Here is an 18,597-nt window from a genome sequence, read left to right as displayed (position 1 = left end):
ATTATGTTTGGGGTATTTGTCACTGCATCACCATTTCCCCATCCCTCAGCCTCATTGGAAAGACGTATTTTAGAATAGTGTTGATTTACTAATGCATAGCATGCCATTTGAAGCCAAGATTTGCTATACAAATGATATGTCGACTAGACGAATATACAGATATGCCTAAGAGAATATACATCCCCACATCAGTTCACAAGTCCTATCGGATGAAATGCCAAAGTAAATGGCCATTGAAAGGGAGTTTGGACAAGAGCAAATTATGTGCATCTGGCAGATATTCCTCTTTTCTTCTTACCAACATTCCGCAGAACCCTAATCTAGGCAATTGCCACTTTCTTATAACCAATCTCTCAACAATCTATCCATGTTGGCATGTTCTAAAGACATTTTGCTATACTGGGTCCTGGGTTGGAGATGAATTGCTTTTTAAGTGCTGAGAATTCCTAATGTTCTCTAAACAATCTCTCTTTTCATGACATCATCAGCATTAGGCGCATCTGACAAATGTCCAGCACTTAAAAGGTCGTTTCTCTGTGATGGGAACATTGATTCATCCCTGCATCCCCATTAAATAAAACAAATAAGACAAATGCACTTTTAAAAGACCTTTAGGAAAAGGATGGATTTCTTAAATGCTGTATTGTCAATCTGAGAGCCTCGCTTTTCTTCAGTTATGCTAGTGCCATAGGTAAATCAGTATAACTGGTGGGTTAGTTTGGGAAAACTTAGGGCTCCTTCCTTCTCACATGTGAGAAGTAAACTGTTGCAGTGTGGCTGCTCTCTGGTCTGTGAAGGCAGCTTATTGATTTTATTGATTTTTTAAAATTATAAACCATGCCTACATCCCAGAAAGGATTTCAGAGCGGTGTACGTAAAATGACTTAATATAATACAACACAGTGGAGTACAATATAATACAGTACAGTAAAAGCAACCTAAAATCTAAACAGAGATCGAAAGGAATTTCCCCTTTGAAATTTTAAAAATGCAGCTCCCCCAACCTGGATCTCTAGGCCCCAGTAAGAGTGTATCCTCTGCCTATGTTTGGGCCCTGATAGCCGCATGTCCTGCAGGTTTTGAGAACTTGGCTTAGTCAGACATGCTCGTGTATTGCAACATTCCTTTGTTCCCAAAGCTATGGAGCTTCTCTGAGTTGTGCCTGTGCTCAGGGATGGAGTGTGCAGTTCCCTGTAACCTTAAGAGCAGCCTCTGGGAACTTTTGCATCACGCCGCCTGAGCTGTAATTAGCTGGACAAAAATAGAAGAGACGGGGTGGTTTGTTGGGTAGTGTGATCTGGTCATGAAGTTTGCAGCAATCCACAAAACTTTCATCGAGAATACGGGGTTAACATTAAAGACCATCTGTCCATGCAACTTGGTCAGCCCGAATACTGACTTGACGTATGCAGAATCTCATTTTAGATCATGAGCCTTCCAGGGAGAATGTTGATCAATTTGGATTATATTCATGCATTACGAGCTGGACAAATTCATATTCTGAACCAAGTAATGACTATGAACTTTACTGACATTACAGTGCTACCCTACTCTTGTGTGGAGAATGGCATCTAGTAGAGGTTTTCCTCTTTAATGTCTCTGACATGTCTCCTGAAGTAAACAGATTACAGGAGATGCACCTGGTACAGGCATCACCCACCTGTGCTACGGTCCTTCTCATTAAGTTGTCTGAAGAGGTTCTGTTGCTAAGAGACCATAGCAGAAGAGTGTCAGGGTGTTGTGTTCTTAGTTGAAATGTTGATTAATGAATGTACAGATGGTGAACAGAGGCATCTACTGTATACCAGAAGCAGGGTGAAGTGTTTAATTTAAAGACTGGAAAGCCAATATGAAGTGACAGTCATCAAGTCAAATCCAGGGAAAGCATGTCAGAAGAACTGAACTAGGATGGGGGGAAAGGCTCATTAAATACTTTATTAGAAGTCCCCGGACATACATCTCACTAATATATGCCATCAAATCTGGCCATGTAAGTGGAGAAATAAACAGATACCTTGAGGAAGCAATGCCTATTCTATTGTGCTTGTTCAGAACGGAGATGTATGCATTGCATTGTGATTCTGATCATGTTGCTCTCTTTAAAGATGTGCACTATGAAAAGAGGAAGGGGCTTGCCCTAACTCCCAGCAGTGTAGGCAGGGGCAAAAGGTTTCTTGAGCTGAACAACAGCCCTGCAAAGTAGGCTGCCACCACCCCTTATATACAACTCAGCCTGAGCCAGGGGACTCTCAGACCTTACAGGACACTCCTAAGGCTCACGAAACAAGGCACCTGCTATTTCAAAGCCCTAGGCCTGAAACTTTAAACAGTAGCAATAACCAAGCAGAAGGCTCTGGATTTAGTACAGAGGCTTACTTGGAAGAAAGCACACACAACACTTGAGGTAAGTGTTAAGTTTATTTACATGGGGAAAGGGGGGGAAGGGAATAAAGGGCATACAAAAACCAGAGCTCATTTGGGAAAACAATACTTCACGTAAAACAACAAAGCTTACCTAATCCTTCCTATATGCATCTAAGCACAAATCTTCAAATAGGACAGAACCAAACAGACCTATGTGGAGTCCAAAGCAAAGGCAGAAATGAAGACGAAGGCCAAGGGCTGCTAACAGCCCCCTGATTTTATGCTCACACCTCCAGCAACTCCAAGAAGAACCTGGTTAGCCAATTGCAGGCTGGCTAAGGCAGTTTTCCCAGGCCCCAAGGGGGAGTGAGAGTTCCCACAGGAACGCAGTTGTTATCACTCAGTCCAAGTAACCAATCCTTGGTCCAGCCTTGAAGCTAGAGGCCTCTCCCAATGGCACGCACACACAAGGGTGGTGCATCACAATGTGTTCAGCAAAATGGACACTCACAGACTGCTGGGACACAGAAAGAAAATGAAGTTTTTGACATGTTCAATGCAAGAGGAAGTATTCATTCATTCAAAAGGAGACTCTGTCACACTGCTGGTGATACATAGCGCTGGTTTTACAAAGAATTGAGCCAGCCCTGCTTTAGCCAGTTCCTGACCTGGATGCAGATCCTGATAGCAGTGTTGTCCCCCCACCAGCTCACTCCACCATATCTAGTGCCTCATCCCCTACTATGCCACTGCCACCGTCATTGTATTTAGGTCACCATCATGCGAGACAGGCATGATTACTTAATAAATATACTTAGAGGCCAGGGAAAAGTTAGCCTCCCTGCTTGGAGAGAGTCTAGGCAATGAACTCTGATTGCCCCATATAGCAGGCCTGGAAATACATCTTCAGAATGTGAGCATACCAAAAAGAGCGTCTTAAGGGGCTCAGTGTAGCTTAATGGTAGCACCCAAGCTTTCCATGCATATGGTTGTAGTTTCAGTCCTCAGCAACTCAAAATGAAGGCAGAGCGCAGCAGCGGCAGGGGTGGCGGTGGTAGCGGCAGCTGGTCTCCTGGCCGGCCATGGCCGGGCGCAGCGTATGCAAATGGCGGCTACGGCAGCCACCATTTGCATTCGCTATTTTTCACCATTCTAGCCTATGTAAATATTTACATAGGCAATTATGGTGGGGGAAAAAAAGGAACCGCAAATAGCGCCCACTACACTATTTGCGTTCCCCTTTTTTTTCACCGTATTAGTCTACGTAAATATTTACATAGACTAAAATGGCGAAAAATAAGGAACGCAAATGGTGGCCGCCGTAGCCACCGACATTTGCATATGCCATTATTGTTGTTGTTTTTTACCCAGCACCAGCCAGTCCATGGCCAGAAATCCGGCTGTGGATGGCCCTGGCCTGGCTGGCTGCTCCGCGGAGCCACCGCAGAGCAGAGCCGGCCATCAAGGATTCTGGGGAGGAGGACCGGATCACCTCCCCCCCCATCGAGGACTCTGGGGGGAGGGATGGAGCGCCTCCCCCCTCCAGTGGACGCCGCCACCAGAACAAGGTAAGGGATTCGTACATTCCTACCTATAACCCACCAAAGGTGCCTGCACATAACTGCCACAGGAGGACCACCTGCACTGAATCAGTTCAAGCACACCCCTTTGCAGATCAGCCAGAAACAAATAATTGCCCATATTGGATAAATGAACCCCATCCTCCCTATATAGATCCTTCCATGCATAAGAAGTATCTGGATGTCTGACTATTCCATCACCCTGACTGGATAAGGAATTACCTATTTCCCTATTCACCTTCTTGCGAGCCCTGTCCAGGAAATGAGGATCCATATCATCTCTCCACACCAGTCAAGGCAATAAACAAGACCAGAGAATGGCAACTCCCAGCCATTTATGCTGAACCTGAATATCATTAACCTGAATATCAGCCAGCCGAAGCCTGGAAAACAAAGGCCTTTCCCTTCAGCAAGCCCAAACCATTCCCCCCAAGGGATAACACCACAACCTGTGGGAGAACGCTAACCAAACCTTGTAGGAATAATGTGGGCAGGAGGTCCTCCCAACTAGGGATGGCAGAGAATTTCTCCCCGAATCTTCGGGGGGCTGAGCGCCAAAGCATTCGGCCCCCCGAAATCGGCGGTGAAATTCTCCCCCCCCGCCCCCCCCGGGATGGGACTTACCTTTGGCGAATGTCCCTCCCGGCGGCGGGTCCCGGCGGCGGTTCATCGGCCTTTCGTCGGGGGCGGGGGCAGCAGCCGGTCTTCCGACCGGCTGCCGCCACCGCCATTACAAAGTGTAAAAAAAAAAAAAAAACGTGATAGGCTACATAACGATTAATGTAGCCTATCACGGCTAGATTTCCAAAGTCAGCCGTGATAGGCTACGTAAATCGTTACGTAGCCTATCATGGGTGACTTTGGAAATCTAGCCATGATAGGCTACGTTAATCGTTACGTAGCCTATCATGGGGTTGTGTTTTTTGGGTTTTTTTACACTTTGTTTCGAGGCCGGGGAGATGGGGCACTTCTCCCCGGCCTGAATTTCGGCCGGGCGAGGCGGGAAGCCTCCCCCCCAGCCTGAATTTTGGCCGGGCGAGGCGGGACGCCTCCCCCCCTACCTGAACTTCGGGGGGAGAAGCGAAGCGCCTCCCCCCCCACTGCGAAGCACCCCTGCAAAAACGTAAGTGACTTTCATACATCCCTACTCCCAACACATGCCACATCTGCCCAACCACTGAATGTTGGCATACTGGCTAAATCCGAGCTGGGATCCACAGCTTGACCTGGAAGCCCTCCATCCGGGCCAGAAATAAGCACATGCACTGTCCCCTGACCATTCCAGCACTCTAGGAAAAAAATTGAACATGTGAGAAATAACAGAACAAAAAAGTAGTGTCTAGGTAGTGGCCTCACATAGACCCTATAGGCCTTGGAGTGGCACCTACCCACAGACTGCACCCTGTCCATTGGGAAAACCAATAGATGCAGCAGTTGAAGCAGACCCAATGCAGAAAGAATGTGAACAAAAATGAAATGCACCTAATCCAAGACCCTTCAAGGCCAGTTTCATGACAGTCCAGAATTGATATTTGGTCAGGGGGGCAGAGTCTCTATGATAGAACAAAGGGCCACGCAATTCCCCACGAATATTGATGAACACCGACAGAGCCTTCACCAGGGAAAATTCCTCCAAAGGGGAAGGGAAAAGAGACACCTGCACCCCTCTACCAAATTGATCAGTCTTAGACCTCCGCAATCGGATGCACACAACTGATTGTGAAAATTGAATATCCCGTAATTGTAACGCTCACACTAATCACCCTTGGCAGCCACGACCAATTCTGAGATCTGAAATGCTCCAAAAAATGCCGTCAAAGCTGCGGCATGGGAAAGGGTGGCCTCCTACTGAGAGTGACATAAAGATGGCCACTGGTCTTCAGCCCCAGCAATATATCTGGTGTCAAAGGAAGCCGAGAGTCAGGTATTGCCAGAGACATCCGTGCCCAGTCCTGAAGAGCTAACCTCAGCCTAAAATCAACAGCGTTGTCGGGCACACCTTTCAGTTTGCACCAGACGGCAAGTGCTGAGAGCTTACCTCCAATGGTCCTGAAAGGCCTTTCTGCCGAGCATGACCACAGGCTTGCAAGAGGTGCCCTACCAGAATGGGCCATATCTGCTGCAGCTGCAAGGAATCCCTGCAAACAAAGCACTCCCTACCTGCCCTGAAGTAAGAATCCCTCGTGCTAGGTGCTACAGACTGCAACATGGTCTGGTCAGCCTCATCCCACCAATCTCCCAAAGCTCAGCTGGCATGGTCTCCAACTGTTCCTGCGCCCAGGGAGCAAGGTCTCAAAACCTCTGTACCTGGTCATGCGACAAAGCATCAGCAATGGCGTTATCTAGGGTTGTATGAAAGTCACTTACCTTTCCGCGGATTATGTTGATGGGGGGGGGAGGTGTTCCATCCCTCCCCCCAGAATCCTTGATGTGGGGGGGAGGTGATCCGTTCCTCCCCCGTGGAATCCTCCACATCCAGCTGTGCTCCACGGCAGCTCTGCGGAGCAGCTGGCCAGGCCCAGGCCAGAGCCATCCGCAGCCAGATTCCGGCCGCGGAGGGCTCTGGGTAAGAGGAAAAAAACACACCTGTGTATGCAAATAGCGGCGGCTATGGCCGCCGCCATTTGCGTTCCTTATTTTTGGCCATCTTAATCTACGTAAATATTTACGTAGACTATGATAGCGAAAATAAAGGGGAACGCAAATAGCATAGCGGGCGCTATTTGCGTCCCTTTTTGATTCACCGTTTTAGCCTACGTAAATATTTAAATACTTACGTAGCCTATCACAGAAAGAGCAGCAGCGCAAACAGCATAGCAGCCGCCATTTGCACCCCTACTCTTTGCCGTGATAGGCTACGTAAATACTTATGTAGCCTATCACGGCAGCCTGGCAGGACGCAAATGGCTACGGTGGCCGCCATTTGTATCCACAGCAGGCAGCTGGGAGACCAGCTGCTTCTGCCGCCGGAGCCGCCGCCGCCACCACCGCCGCCAGAGCCTCCACTGCCAGAACATCCGCCCCAGGTAAGCTTCATCCTGGGGGAGATTCCACGAGGTGGCGGGGGGTGGGAGGCCATTGCGCCACGGGTTTCGGGGGGCCGAATGCCAGTGCATTCGGCCTCACTGAAATCCGTGGCGGAATTCTCCGCCATCCCTAGCCTGCATACAAAATGATTCATTGTAAGCCAGTCACACCCCGCCCTCATATTCCATATAAGCCCTGTCCAAATATTTGGTCTGGACCCAACCCTGCTCTGGGTATTTTTGCTGTGTAATACCCATATAGATAAGAGAACTGGGCGACCAATTTGCCCAGGTGTGAGAGACTTTCTTACACCTAACCCGCTCTGGGTCCTTGTCACGGGACTTCTCTTTGTCTTTCCATTCTGATTCCTGGAATAACAAGGAAAATATCTCCACAGATTCACCCTTCAATATCTTTTAGGGATGTATGAATTACTCACCTGCCATTCCGGCAGGGGGGGTCCATGGGGGGGAGGCGATCCATCCCTCCCCCTGGAATCCTCACCGGCTGGCTCCTCTCTGCAGCAATTCCGCGGAGCCGCTGGCCAGCTCCATAGCCCCAGTGATACGGCCGCCATTGCTGTATCGCTGGCTGGACTGACATACTGCGGACGCAAATGGCATAGCCTATCGCTATACATAAACGTAAAGTCCGTCACTGGGGCTTCAGAGCCGGTGGCAGCCAGGATCCAGCCAGTGAAGACTTCATGGGAAGGCGGAGGTAAGAGATCCGATCCTCCACGGAGGTAAGAGATCCGATCCTCCACGGACTTCAAGGGGCTGGATTCAATAGAATACGGCCTCATTGGGGTCCATGGACAATTTCTCCGCCATCCCTAATAGCTTCTCCCTGGTTGCCAGCAATAGATGATACCCAAGGGGGGTGACAGTACTCCCTGTTGGGATTGCATCATTACTAGCCTTGGCATAAGGATCATTGCTAGCTATGGGGGATGCTACATGGCTGCTGACTACAGGGCTATCCTATGCCACCGTGCAAGCCTCTGTGGTAGACAAGATTTGCCTGGAAGCAGGCTCAGGAGGGGTCACAATAGGGTCAGTAACTACCAGAGGTGGCAGAAGTTGAATGGCCCCACCCACAGCTGTGGCATCAGACTCCCCTGAAACAGTGAAGGAAGGGGGGTTAGCACACATAGGGACCTGCTCAGTATGTGAAGTGACACCAGAGGGGGCCCTGATTGGTAGGGACATCAGAGGATTCCGCCACTGATCTCAGTAAGGCCAAATGCCAGTGCATTCGGCCTCCCGAAATCCGTGGCGGAACGAAGCCCCACCGCCCCACCACCCCGCAAAAGGCCCGTGAAACGGACCACTTACCTGGTGCCGTTCACGTTGCTTTGCGAATGGCGGCTGTGCCATTTGTGTCCCTGCGGAGGCCGTGATAGGCTACGTAAATATTTATGTAGCCTATCACAGCAAAAAAAGGGAACGCAAATGGCAGCCACCGTAGCCGCTGCCATTTGCACCCCTGTTTTTTTGCCGTGACAGGCTACATAAATATTTACTTAGCCTATCACAGCAAAAGACAGGGGCGCAAATGGCGGCCGCTACGCCATTTGCACCCCTATTTTTTTGCCATGCTAGGCTACGTAAATATTTATGTAGCCTATCACGGCAAAAAAAACAGGAACGCAAATTGCAGCCACCGTAGCCGCCGCCATTTGCGTCCGCAGGCTCCGCATGCCTGCGAATGAACCCGGCCAGCGGCTCTGCAGAGTTGCCGTGGAGCCGGCCGGGCTAGGATTTCGGGGGAAGGTGCCACCCCCCCACCATGAATCATCCCTTCGAAAAGGTAAGTGACTTTTGCACATCCCTACTGATTGGTGATGCCATGGAAACAGCTCCATTAGAAACACTAGACAGGTCCCCCGTAAGAGACAGCACAGCCCCAAAGGCCAGGGCAGTAGGGATTTCCCCTCTTTGAAGCAAAGGCCAACCCATTGCTGGCATCCAGGGAAGCTTAGGGATGTCAGAGAATTTCGCCACGAATCTCGGGGAGGCCGAATGCCAGCGCATTCGGACCCCGAAATTGGTGGTGAAACGGTCTGCCCCCCCCGGGACGGGACTTACCTTGGGCGAATCCTCCTGGCGGCGGCGGCTCCAGAGGTGGTGCGGCGGCGGCGGCTGCAGCGGCCAGTTTTCCGAGCAGCTGCTGCTGCCACCATTTCCAAGTAAAAAAAAAAAAAACGTGATAGGCTATGTAAAGATTTACGTAGCCTATCACGTCTAGATTTTAAAAAACACCGTGATAGGCTACGTAAATGTTTACGTAGCCTATCACTGCTGAGTAAAAAACAAAAACCTCGCGTACGCAAATGGCGGCACCCATGAGCGCCGCCATTTGCGTTCCTTATTTTGTCACATGTATGCTACGTAAACATTTACATAGACTACGGCGAAAATAAGGGGAACGCAAATAGCGTAGCGTCTACTAGCATAGCTATTTGCGTTCCCCTTATTTTCGTCGTCTTAGTCTATGTAAATCTTGACGTAGACTAAGACGTGCCAAAATAAGGAACGCAAATGGCGGCGGCCGTGGCGTTTTTTTTTTTTTAAGTCAGCTGTGATAGGCTACATAAACATTTACATAGCCTATCACAGGGTTTTTTTAAAACTTAGCCGTGATAGGCTACGTAAATCTTTACGAAGCCTATCACATTTTTTTTTTTCAACTGGAAATGGTGGCGGTGGCAGCCAGTCGGAAGACCGGCCGCCACCGCTGCCGAACAGCTGCCGCAGCCGCTGCCGCAGCTGCCGCTTCCAGGAAGATCCACCCCAGGTAAGTCTCCTCCCGGGGGGGCGGGGGGGCAGACCATTCTGCCACTGATTTCGGGGGCCCCAATGCGCTGGCATTCGGCCTCCTTGAGATCCGTGGTGGAATTCTCTGACATCCCTACCCCCAAGGCATGAATGGGCCCCATCCCTTCCAAGGGATGAAAGGCCCCGGCAACACACCCTCACCTTGGCCCTGAAATAGGGATGTTAAAGAATTCTTCCACGGACTCCAGTGAGGGCGGATTCTTTAGAATTCAGCCCCCCGAAGTCCATGGTGGAATGGAGCAATCCCCCTGCCACCCCTTGAAATTTACCCGGGTTGGAGCCTACCTTTGTAGGCCGTCTGCTGCCCCACGTCTGCCCCGGTCTGCAGCCGCCATCTCCTCTCTACTTTAGCTGTGATAGGCTATGTAAGTATTTACGTAGCCTATTGTGGCTAACGCAGGGACGCCATTTCTGTCCCTGCCTTTTGCCATGATAGGCTGCGTAAATATATACGTAGCCTATCACGCCTAACGCAGGGATGAAAATGGCGTAGTGGCCACCATTTGCATCCCTGCATTAGCCGTGGTTAGCTACGTATATATTTACGTAGCCTATCACAGCAAAAGGCAGGGACGCAAATGGCGTCGCGGCCACCATTTGCGTTCCTGCCTTTTGCTGTGATAGGCTACATAAATATATACATAGCATATCATGGCCACCACAGGGACGCAAATGGCGGCCACAACAGTGACCACCATTTGTGGCCGCAGCCCAGCAGCGGACAGAAGTCGGCTGCGGGCGGCCCCAGCCGGCAGCTCCGTGGGCTCCACACAGAGCGGAGCTGACCAGGGAGGATTCTGGGGGGGAGGGAGGAATCACCTCCCCCACCAGTGGATGGCCCCAGTGGAATGGGGTATGTAATCTGTACACCCCTACCCTGAAATGTTACCACAAGAGAATCTGGAATCTGCCCAAGCCAGGTGCTACCAGGCCTGCAGATGGGGAGGCAGACTCACTGGAGACTGGAACTGCAGCTGAAACAGATGCCAGCTCTTGTACATGGTCATTGGCCAAAGAAACATCTGTTGGCTCTGCTACCTGCACTAGATTGGAGCTAGGAGATGCCCCCCGAACATCCAACCCGGCTGAAATGGAAAGCAGAAGATTCTTCTGAGCCTGCTTCCTAGTTAACCTTGACCCAATATTTCTAATGCTGTCTTGAAGAGGAATGACTGGAATGGAAATCCCCCTATCCTTTTCAACTGCCTCCAACCAAGAAAGAAGCACAGCCACACTAGGGCTATCATCCTCAGATGAGGATGAATCAGCCCTGTGATAATGTCATTTGGCAGGGGAGTGAAGGGCCTTCCCCTTCCCTTTTCTTCCACCAATTCCCTTCTTAGGTGATATCCCAGCAAGAGACTAATACAAAGGCCAAGGACTGAAAATTTCAAAATACCCACCCGGGCTAACACCAATGCCATAGATGGGGGTGGTATCCAGAGGCAGCCCCATGAATGCCCTTCAATTTCACAGGCAGGGTGGTGAAGCCCCAACACTGATCCCCACCCCCTGGCCTCCACTCAGTCAAAGAAATTTGAGAAGATACCCAGTCTACCAGCAAAATTGCAGGGGAGGGGGAGGCTACAGAATTGGATTCAAAGTGGGCTAGATGAAACAACGATCAGGTGGATCCACACTTGGCTACAGAATCGGACTCAAAGAGTGCTTATCAATGGGATCTTCTCAAACTGGTACCACTGCCTCCTCCTCTGCCGCCACTGTTGCCACCTCCGCTGTCACTGCCGCCACTATCATCTCCGCTACCACCATTGTCGCCTCCTGCTGCTGCCAGCTCCCGAGCCATGGATGCGCACTGGCTCTTGTAGCTGGGCATCACCATTTTTAAAAGGGCAGCTACCTTCAGGGTCAGAGGGAGCAAAAGCTGGAAAAGGCTATTGCTTGTGGGCTTCCCAGAAGCATCTGACTGGTCACTGTGGGAAACAGGATGCAGGACTAGTTTGGCTTTTGGTCTGATCTAGCACCAGTCTTTATATATTTTTGTTGTTGTTGTTCTTGTGTACTTGGGGAATCAGAATAACGACTAGGGATGGGTGAATCTTTCAATTTCACTTCCTCCTGATTTTGAACTTTTACACTCCCAGGTTCTTGCCATCCCAAATACGAAGAAATTTGCCATCTTTGCTACATTCTTATTAAAAATAAACTGGGCAACATTCTTACCTATCCATACTCATCATTCTGCAAGTTCCACTTCATGAACAGTCATTTCATCGGAATCTTTCTCCGCAACATCTCTCAGTTGTGTCATTTATGTCAGCATAAGGACAGATGAATTTTTTAAAAACCTTCTAAAATGTAACCAGCTGTAATATTTGTAGGCAGAAACCATATTAAATCCTTTCGTGGAAAAAGCATTCACACATTTACAGCACAATCTTATGCATAGCTATTTGAAAGTAAGTTTGACTGAGTTCAATGGGACTTACTTGCAGGTAAGTGTGCATTTAATAAAGCTGCATTACCCACATCGTACCAGACAAAAGGAGCATGCAGTTTCAGAGTTGAAGAAAACCATTGTGTGGAGTTCATAGTTTTGTCCTGAGAGCTCTCACACTGTTGAAAATAAGACTCCACTTCAAAATTAATTTCCACTAAAAATTAATTTCCTAGGTGATATTATGCAGTCTGATTGCACCGTCATTGCACTGACCTTGTTGTCTTAATTGTGGCTAAGCTGGTTTGAACACAAGCCTGCTTAATTAATGTATTTTTTTATGGATAAACCATTGTAGTTTTCTATGAAAGCCCTATTCAAAATGTGACAGAGAACAGTAGTTAAAACACAGTAAATATTAGAACCAATAAAAACTACTGCATCAACTATAGCAACCAAAAGACACATTTTGACAGGACCAAGATCAGCCACTAATATGTTTCATGGGGTCTCTTGAGCAATGGGGTTTCTTGAGGAAGCTACTTGCTTGGAAGTAGGGATGTTGGAGGCGCCCGACTGGGTCTGGAAGTCCGTTGGGGCCCCCCCCCGCCTGAAACCCCAAGTCTGCGCCCACTGAGCAGAGTCCTTGCTTGCCGTCTGCTTGTGCCCACACACACCTGCTCACACCCTCCCAGACTCACCACAATCCATAATGCCTCTAATACTGCTCCTAAGCTTTCCTGGAATTTATGTGCATTTTCAAAACTGCCCTTTTTTTGTGCAGAAAACAAAGGCAGGAAAATGGCGGGTGCTCACCGGGCAGGACCACAGTGAGTCCGGGAGGTTGCGAGTAGGGGCGAGCAGGGGGTGAGCGAGGACAGCGGCTTGGTAGGCACCTGGAGAACCCGAGCTGGGGTGTGCTCACACATCCCTACATGGAAGGAAAGTGGTCAAGCGGAAAGTTGCAAGGTTGATAGCCTCTCAATTCAGCATCCTTGAAGCACCATTACTGATGCCTCTTCAATCACAGTAGCAGTAAACTAGGGCCCAGCTCACTCATCCAGCTAGGGTAGGGATGAGTGAGAATTTAGTTTCTGTTCATTTTTTATATGAATTTAACAAAATTCACAAATTTCTTCATATTTGGGATGGAAAGGTTTTGAAGAAATTCAAATGTAGGAGAAAGCAAAACTGACAGATTAATCCATCCTTTCTTCCAGCCCAGCACAATAGTATTTCCAGATTTTCAGCTGCATGGTATGGGCCTATGCACACTGGATATTACGTGTGTATCCACATAATGTCCAATGCACATACCCTGATGGAAATGTTATGCTCATGAGTGAACAACTGGTGTTCATTTCAGTTTGTTTTTGATAACAATTTACCAAAATTCACAAATATTTTAATATTCAGGATGGAGATTCAAAAAAAAAAGTTGAGATTTTAAAAAATTGAATATGAAATAAGCCAAAATGGACAGATTCTAGGGATGTATGAATCCCTTACCTGGTTCTGTTCAGGGGCGTCCACGGTGGGGGGGGAGGCGATCCGTCCCTCCCTACAGAATCCTGCCCGGCCGGCTCTGCTCCACGGTGAGTCCGCGGAGCCACTGGCTGGGGCCTCCCACAGCCGGACCTCCGTCTGCTGCCAGGCTGCAGCCGCAAATGGCGGCTGCTATAGCGGCTGCCATTTGCGTCCCTGCATTAGCTGTGATAGCCTACATATATATTTACATAGCCTATCACGAAAAGAGCAGGGACACAAATGGCGTAGCAGATGCTATTTGCATCCTTGGTCTTTGCCATGATAGGCTACGTAAATACTTACATAGCCTATCACAGCTAAAGTAGTGAGGGAAATGGTGGCCACAGACCGGGGTCACCATTCGCGGCAGCAGACGAGGGCAGCGGACGGCCTACAACAGGTAGGATCTGTCCCGGGGAAGTTTCGCAGGGTGGCTGGGGGATTGCTCCATTCCGTCACGGACTCCGAGGGACTCACTGGAGTCTGTGGTGGAGTTCTCTAACATCCCTAACAGATTCATCCATTCAGGCCAAGGCCTTTGGGTGCTCAGCTCTTAAAAGTCTGGATTTGAATACTTATGTATTCAACCATGTTCGTGCTATTGAATTAGCATTGCCACCTCTTTTTTCTGACAGCCTCCTCATTTTTAACAGCTATATGGTAGGCAAGTATAACATGGCCCTCTCCATGTACCATTTGAGAATTTCAGTTTGGTTCATTTCTTATACAAATTTACTAAAGTTCTCAAATTTCTTCTTATTAAAGATGGAAAGAACTTAACATTTAAAAATCCACAACAACGGATGTGGGAGAAAGTGAGACTGACAGACCCTTCCCTTCCTAGGACCAGCTCCAGGTTCAAGCCTCCCACCAAGCAAAGGGCCTCCTGGTGGGTCCACAAATGCCTCATGACTCCTCCAACGTCTGTGGGCTCCCAATGGGCTTGCTGGCACCATGCTCTGCAACACATGGCTGTGAGCCAGCCATCTGAAATTCACCTCAAGGCCTTGATATAGCTTCCCAATGCCTGGAGCATTGTGGGAAATTTCAAATGGTAGCCAGCTCACAGTTCCTCCTCAAAAGGTAAAACCAGGCCAAGTGGACTGGGGCAAGTGGGTAGGCCCAATCAGCCCCCCGGGCCCTCAGCAACCGCCCAAGGGTGCCAAGTGTGGATGCTGGCCCTGAGGAAGGAAGCTGTTTGAAATGGACCTAGAGGATACACTGATCCCTGTTTTTATTTTTTAGAAATAGTTGATATTTAGATTTTTTTAAATCCTTTCTTTCATCTCTCTTTATTAAATCTATATTCTGCCTTTTTTCCTACTTTAGAAACCCAAGGTGGCGTACCTAATCCTCCTCCTCCTCCATTTTATTCTCACAACAACCCTGTGAGGTAGGTTGGGCCCAAAGTCACCCAGTGAGCTTCCATGGCCGAGTGGGGACTAGAATTCGGACCTCTCAACTCTCAATCCAACACTCTAGCCACTACACCACACTGGCTCTCTTTCTCTTTTGTTACACCCTGTTCTTAAGGTCATGCAGACAAAAAGCCAGGAGTCAGCAACTGGGAGTCCCATCGATTTCAATGAAATGCAGCATGTGCTTCGCTATCTCTTTGTGCCTGAAGCTTGCTTTCTTAAAAGAACTATGGTTTTCCTAATGAAAATGTATGCAAATGTAATCAATTGAGTAATTGATTAAAACTCATATGATTAATAAGATGTTTTTTAAACAATTGACAGCTCTAGTAAACACAACTCTTGGCTGTGTCTGAGAGGAGAAAACAAAATATACTAACAATACAGAATATGCATAATTTATGTGTGTGTGGAATATTTAATAAATATATTTGGACTTTTGTCCTTGCTCCAAACCAGGATGTTTCAAAAGTATGTTTTTTGTTTTGTTTTTGGTTTTTTAAATGCACAACTTTAAACCATCAGTAGGGCTAAGCAACGTTCTCTGAAGAATGTGGTTTATAATTTGGGAGAGAAATGCATGCTGTCAACATCTTCCTGTTACAAGTGGTACCCTTGGAATTAGAATGTGAAAAGTGATGTACTAAAGGACCTTGTTTATTTTCCTGTTGTGAAGTGGCATTTGTCCATGAAAAAATAATCTATCCGTCATAGAAACCACTTGAGGTAATTTTACTTGAAACTGAGCCGACAGCTGCAATTAGGCAGGTTTCAAAGAAACAGCTGTAGCTTAACTGAGGCCATTTCAGAGGTGTCTGTCTTTTGGACCCTTCATGCTCACAATGCATTACCAATCTTCTTACTCAATTTTTCTAAGAATTAATTAATTCAAGTACCTGCAGGAGTGCCTACCTATCAAGGAGTCCATGTGTCAAGTTTGTCTGCCAAAGCTCTTCTCCATAGAATCATAGAAAGATACAGTTGGAAAGAAGCTTGAAAGTTATCTAAGCTGAGCGAGCGAGCCCCTCCTCAATGTAGGATCTGTAAAGTGGGATGCAAGTAGGGATGGATGAAAGTCCCTTACCTTATCCCACAAAGTAAGGGTGGAGGCGCCCCGTCCTTCTGGCCGTGAATCTCGTCTTCTGCCAGGACGCAAATGGCGGCGGCCGTAGCCTATCACGGCTGACTTTGGGGGGGAAAAAAAAGCGCGTACGCAAAAGGCGGCGCCCATGGGCACCGCCATTTACGTTCCTTATTTGGGCATGTGTAGTCTACGTAAACATTTATGTAGACTATGGCGAAAATAAGGGCAACGCTGCAACGAGGGACACAAGATATTCATCCCTGCTCTAACAGAAGCCCTTGTGAGAGGTTCTAACAGTGAGAGGTTACAGAGACAGGTGGCCCCATCCCATCACTGTCAATGTTGCCTGTTTCGGCAACCCCTTTGGTAGCCAAAACTGGATAGAGACACATCATTGTCCCCTTTCTAGCCTTTGCCACCTTGATTTATAACGTGAACCACACATACAACTGAAAATTCACTCAGTCCTCCGCCACTGAAAGTTGCAAAATATTCCTCTTATCCAGTTATCCCCCTCTCACTTCTGAACCAGCTGTGTTTACCATTGGGATGGGATGGCCATGTCTGGTGAATGACAGAGACCTTCACATCACTGAAATATGCATCCATTCAGCACCGTAATAGTTGGGTACAAAATGCATTTATGCCTCTCTGACCTTGTTCAAAAAGGAAATGAAGTCACTGGCGTTATGTCATTTCATTTCTCTCTCTTGGTGCTGTGTGGATCAAGTTTAATTGAACGATTCTTATTAATCTTATGTTTTTCTGCCTGCCTGAGTACAAACTCTTTACAGGGGTAAGGGCTGTAGCATCAGCAAAGCCATCAGGGCATGCATGCAGGGCATGCATGCAGAAGCTTTCAGTCAGAGAACACTGGACAAACCATTCTAATTAACCAAGCCCAGTTTTATAACCTGTCTTTAGGATTCATTTATTGCACTGTATTTCCTGGCTTTACTGTTTCATTTTTAATGTCATGCCACAGTGATTATATTTAGTCAGTAAATTTCAGAATCATCTACACATGTTTATGACAAGCTGAGATCCAATCTTACAATGTATCAAAATTCATTGCATCTAAATATTCATTGTTAGGGGGGAAATTGAGAAAAATAGATTCTATTTGTGATAACTGAAGTCAACATGAGCAGACAAAAAATTTATTAGAGAGCTCATTTGGGGCTAGGGAGGACCATAAAGAAAGGAAGCCTTCATCGATTGGAAAAGGAAGGGACAAGTGAACATTAATAGCATTCCTGTCTGCAGTGATAGGGATGGCGGAGAATTTCTCCACGAATCTTCGGGACGCCAAGTGCCGACGCATTCAGCCCCCCGAAAATGTTAACATCCTCCAGGTCCAGGTTAGGCTTTTCCAGGAGTGGTCTGATTACCACCTCCTTTAAAGAGGCCAGCACCACTCCCTCTCTCAAGGTGGAATTTACAACCTCCTGGACCCAGCTGGACATCCCCTCCTTGTTCGATGTACTAAGCCATGAAGGGCAAGGGTCAAGCACACGAGCGGTCAGTTGGACTTGGCCAAGCGCCTTGTCCACATCCTCAGGCCTCAATAACTGAAACTCATCCAATAGGACAGGACCAGACGGTGCTCTGAATGCCTCTCCCAATGGAACTGCATTAATTGTGGTGTCCAATTCATGGCGAATTTTTATTTATTTATTATTATTAAATTTATTAATCGCCCATCTGGCTGGTCACCCAGCCACTCTGGGCGATGTACAACATACCATAAAACAATTTAAAACAATAAAATTCTACCATAATTTTTTTAAAAAAATACCCTAACCCACCCCAAATGCCTGCCTGAACAACCACGTTTTTAATGCACGACGGAAGCTCATTAAAGAGGGGGCATGACGGAGTTCCCTAGGGAGGGAGATCCACAGAGTGGGGGCCACCACAGAAAAGGCCCTCTCCCTCGTCCCCACCAGTCTAGCTGTCCTGGCTGATGGGACAGAGAGAAGGCCATCCGAGGCTGATCTTGTTAAGCGGCCTGTCTGTTGTTGCTGGAGGTGCTCCTTAAGATAGGCTGGGCCGGAACCATATAGGGTTTTAAAGGTCAAAACCAACACCTTGAATTTGGCCCGGAAAACAACTGGTAACCAGTGCAACTCCTTCAGCACTGGAGTGATGTGATCTCGCCAGCGGCTGCCTTTAATCAGGCGAGCCGCCACGTTCTGTACCAGCTGCAGCTTCCGAGCCATCTTCAAGGGTAACCCCACGTAGAGCGCATTACAGTAGTCTAAACGAGAGGAGACCAGGGCATGTACTACCGATGGGAGCAGATGGTCGGGAAGGAAGGGGCGCAGCCGCCGTATCAGATGGAGTTGATACAGCGCTG

The 18,597-nt window shown here is 48.1% G+C and overlaps 1 pseudogene; it reads right to left on the bottom strand.

Annotated features, from left to right (window-relative positions):
- Window positions 1-5,328: 5,328 nt before the first annotated feature.
- On the bottom strand, window positions 5,329-16,633 carry LOC146357140 (uncharacterized; annotated as a pseudogene).
- Between the last annotated feature and the right edge of the window lie 1,964 nt (window positions 16,634-18,597).

Source organism: Heloderma suspectum, chromosome 1, assembly GCF_057233095.1.
Source record: "Heloderma suspectum isolate Gila_16-S chromosome 1, 16-S_ref, whole genome shotgun sequence".
Classification (NCBI taxonomy): domain Eukaryota; kingdom Metazoa; phylum Chordata; class Lepidosauria; order Squamata; family Helodermatidae; genus Heloderma; species Heloderma suspectum.
Note: the sequence above shows the minus strand (reverse complement) of the source record. Positions and strands in the feature narration are given on the sequence as shown.